This window comes from Rhagoletis pomonella, unplaced genomic scaffold (genome assembly GCF_013731165.1).
Source record: "Rhagoletis pomonella isolate Grant_MI unplaced genomic scaffold, Rhpom_1.0 Rhpom_scaffold_00006, whole genome shotgun sequence".
NCBI classification, from domain to species: domain Eukaryota; kingdom Metazoa; phylum Arthropoda; class Insecta; order Diptera; family Tephritidae; genus Rhagoletis; species Rhagoletis pomonella.
Genome location: NW_023458560.1, coordinates 79,972,413 through 79,976,663, shown reverse-complemented (window position 1 = coordinate 79,976,663; position 4,251 = coordinate 79,972,413). Strand labels below are relative to the sequence as shown.

The 4,251-nt window shown below is 36.2% G+C and overlaps 1 protein-coding gene across 11 annotated transcripts in view; it reads right to left on the bottom strand.

The window, feature by feature from the left end:
* Positions 1-4,251, bottom strand: part of LOC118741400 (GTPase-activating protein skywalker) — a 223,776-nt gene that overhangs the window by 32,023 nt on the left and 187,502 nt on the right. The window lies entirely within an intron of this gene.

The following is a 4,251-nucleotide window of genomic DNA, read 5'->3' as shown; positions in this document are numbered from 1 at the left end:
CCCTGTTAGTAAAGGCCACTTTACAGCTTACATTAGAAAACGGCCCTTAGTCTTTTAAATAGGCCACAATCAAAAAATTTAGCCATACATTTAATTAATGCATTCCACATTATTTATTTGTTTACTTAAAAGGCAAAGAACCAGCCTTGCGTTCTTTCACTGAAATCCAACAACTACTCCAGCAAGGCAAAAAGCGAGAGGTGAAGAGTATTCTGCGAGAGAATTCATGGCCCATCAACTCACCCATACGTGCACAACTGTGGCCAGCACTATGCGCCCAACATCAGACGAAACAGAATATGTTGGATGGTTTCTACTGGGACATGGTGCATCAGGTGAGTGGGTAGGGGGGGGGGGGGAGCATTTCAATTCAATTACATTTGACTTGCTTAACCCAGAGTAGTCAACTTAAATAGTCGATCGTTATCATCTTAATTTCTATAAGTAACAACAATACAGTTCTAGTATACACTTTTTGGTTTATGTTTCTTTTCCTTCATTACAGGTCTTCGGCACTACAGAGCTCTCTGAAAACCCGATTATGTTACCCTCGTTCGTCGATCCCGCTCACTGTTTAACCTTTCACCTTACTCGCACCGGACGCGCGGTGGCCGATCGTATTGTGAATGTATTAGGCTATGATTGTCCAGATATTACATACAGTCCAGTATTGTATCCGATTACATCGATTCTGTTGCATTTCATGTCGGGTGAGTAAAAAAAAAAAAAATATAAAAAAAATGTGGCCAGATGCTTATAATACAAATTTGTAAAGAGTGTTATGCCCAATAAGAACTTCTTAGTTGGACAACAAGTTTTTTTTTAACAAAATGCCTACTCATTACAATACTAAAAGATTTGCTTTACCGTTCCCTTCACATGTTTACCTTTTCTATTTTACTTTTGATTATCAACGAGGAGAGATTACTTAATTTATTAATTTATACATGTAGTTTATAATTGTCCCCTTTTCCCTCTGGTTTGCTGTTATTAATGTTCCTGTTTGCCATTCCAATTGTTTGTATAATTCACGTTTTCTGCGCATTTTGCACAGCTGCTCTTGCTGTTGATGTTTATTTTGTCGTAACGTTAAAATTAGTATTACAAATATTTAACTGTTTAAAAATACTCTCCTCTATTTAGTTTCTACGATTTGTTTGTACGATACATTCAGTGTGTCTAAAGGCCGGAAAAATGTATTCTGTTAGTTGAGCGCTGTTTACAGTTTTATATTTATCACTTGCCTTAAAGTTTACTCTTATTCTTGATACTTTTACTCCGTCCAAGATGGCAGTGGCAGTATTAGATTTTTGAACACAAATATTTGTTTGTATTTTATATCTAAACCTTGGTGTGTGTTTTATCAATTGTTTATAATTTGTTTGAATTAGAGAGAGTCCCACAGTTTGAAGGGAAGTTGTATAGGAAAATTTGTTTTACAGTCTAGCTCCTCCTAAGCGAACTTCTCTAAAGCCAAGATCCCCAAGTTTCTTCAATCACACTTGCCAAACGTCACTTTCATAAATAGTGTCAAATTGATTTCGAGGCAAAATTGTGTTTGTTGTTTTAGCAGCATTGGCTGTCATTCGCTGTCATTCGCCCTCCCCGTCTAACTCATCCAGTCTGGTTCTTAAGTTGCGTACGGTTACCCTTGGCTGGGCCCACAACGTTTGAGGTGTCGAATGGTTGGGCTCATTGGGCGTGCAGAGAGGTTCGTGCTGTTGTTCGGACCATTCCTCAGGCTAGGGATATGTCTACTATCTCCGGATCAATCGCGGTTCCGTAAGAGTTCAGCCTACTGCATCAGCATGGCCAAAGTTAGGCTAGGGATGAATATTGCGCATGCTCAGCTACATACCAGCCACATAACGTGGCGTAGTGGTATCGTTCTGTAACCTAGGTTATGGTTGAGGAGGTTTGTTTTATGAAAGCCCAACAGAATCTGCTTAGCGGAAGCATATTACCATAAGAAGTTTTGACTCCCACATTTCCGCCTCATCGTGAAGGGGGTCATGGCATGAGGCACGGGGAGGCACCTATTCGAGCTTCGAAGATCGATGTTGTGAGTCCAATGAATGTCGCTGGTCCCAATCATCCACTCTGAGGCAGAGTAGTTTAGTAGGTAACTGACACCCCAGCGCATCATGCTGATGGGAAGCGAGGACTTGATGATGTATTAAAGCAGAATAGCGTAGTTGACCATTTCGATGGTCTTGCATAGTTATGTAGGTATGTATCAGAGAGAGTATGATCAAACTGAGTATAAGATATATCTATCATACTCATACTTAACAACATGCCTGACGCGCGCAAACTTCAACTCTCCTTGGCTTGATGTGCAAAGAGCTGAGGGAAATAAGTAGGATTTATGAGTACGCATGTGTAGCCGTGTACAATGTACATTGTACATGTATGGAATAAAATAATAACACCCACCATCGACAAAATTTTTTTCGCATACATACATAGTTGTAGAATGTATGTATATGCATATGTATAAATATTGTATGTATATGTATATAAGAGCCCTGTTACACGATATGTATTTGCATATGTAAATGCTACTTTTTTGTATCTACTCGTATGTAAATACATACCATATATTAGAACGTATCAGAAAAGTAACATTTGTTAGGTACTCTACTTCAGGTGCATCTAGATAGATTATTGAGCACTAACAGAAAAGCTTGTGAAATTGAATTCGATAAATTTTCTCGATACTGACCCGATCGATTTTAAGTGCTCAATATAAGTATTCGTTAAAAACGTTTGTCTTTATTATAAACTATAAAATCGGTAGGCCTAGTTTGAATATGAGTTTCGCGTCCATACGTGATAAGCAAGGGGTCACCTCCAAAAGCTATCTCTTTTTTAATAAAAAATCTTCGTAGATACAAATGTATGTATTCAAACGAGTTCAATTCAGGCATGACAAGTTTCATTTGGAGTAAGCCGGTTTTCAAGCAACTTTCCACTGAAGTGCAACTACTTTTATCAGTTAACATTTGTTGTTCTCTCCAGGGGCGCACCCAGGAATATATTTTAGGGGGGGTTTTATATTTCTGAAGATATATCACCGGAAAATACTGAAAATTTTCTTCAGATAATACGCTCTTTAAAATATATTTATGCAAGTTTTATTTACAGTATGTAATAAATAAATAAACGTTTTAAAATTCATAAACTGCACTTTGTTTACATAAGATTAACAGAACTCAAACACTTTTAACCGACTTTAAAAAAAGGGGAGGTTATCAATTCGCCGGAATACGTAACTTTGGACCACGTGAACCGATTTCAATAATCATTTTTTTGTAGAAAGATGGTACCTCAAGGTTCGTCCCGTAATTTGGTTTAGAGATCCGATGATTGGATCATGAAGAAATTAACGGTACCCCTAAATTTGAATATAAGAATTGAAGTCCGTTGTGTTCTTTCCTTAAAAACTACTTGTTTAATAAAAAGTGCTATAAACTCAAGATGCGCTCAACTCTCAAAAGTACCTAAGAAAAAATTTTAAATAAGACTCAGTAATAATTAATTTATTGATTCCATGAATTTTTGCACTTTTATGTTCCTTTTTTCGATTTCTGGTTTCTGGCTTTCGATAGAGATGGTGATTTTTCACGATTTCTAATTTTTTTTTATATTTCGAATACCGAAAAAATTAACTGAACTCTCAAGAAAAACGAAAAATTCATATAAAACGACGGACGAGAAATGGAAAAGAAATTTTCTTCTACCAAAATTTCTTAAATCAGTTGCAGCTCTCAAGAAAAAAATGCTCGTATATTCATTTCCTCATGAAAATTTACAGCAAAAGCAAAGCGCTTTTTCAAGCAACAGAAATTATAATAAATATTTCTTATAATTTGCTTGAGAGCTGGATTCTTAGCTTTAAGATACAGTTTGTATTTGAGGTTATTAGCTTGAGGGGGGGTTTGAACCCCAAAACCCACCCCTTGTGTGCGCTAATGGTTCTCTCATATAAAATCAGTATTAATTTACTTATCACTTGAGTTGTATTAGAAACATTTTTCTGCTGCCATTTTTGTTTTTTACTGAATAGCAAACACTTAAATGTTTTTATTGGCACATCATTAAAATTTGCAATATGCATTTAAACCTTTAAACAAAGGGTAAGGCTGACTTCCAAAACGTCAATTGCTTTGCATACGTACAAAGTTTAATGTGTGTGTGTGTGTAAATTTAAAATGAAATGTCTTATTGAATTTTTCAAAGGTACAAGAT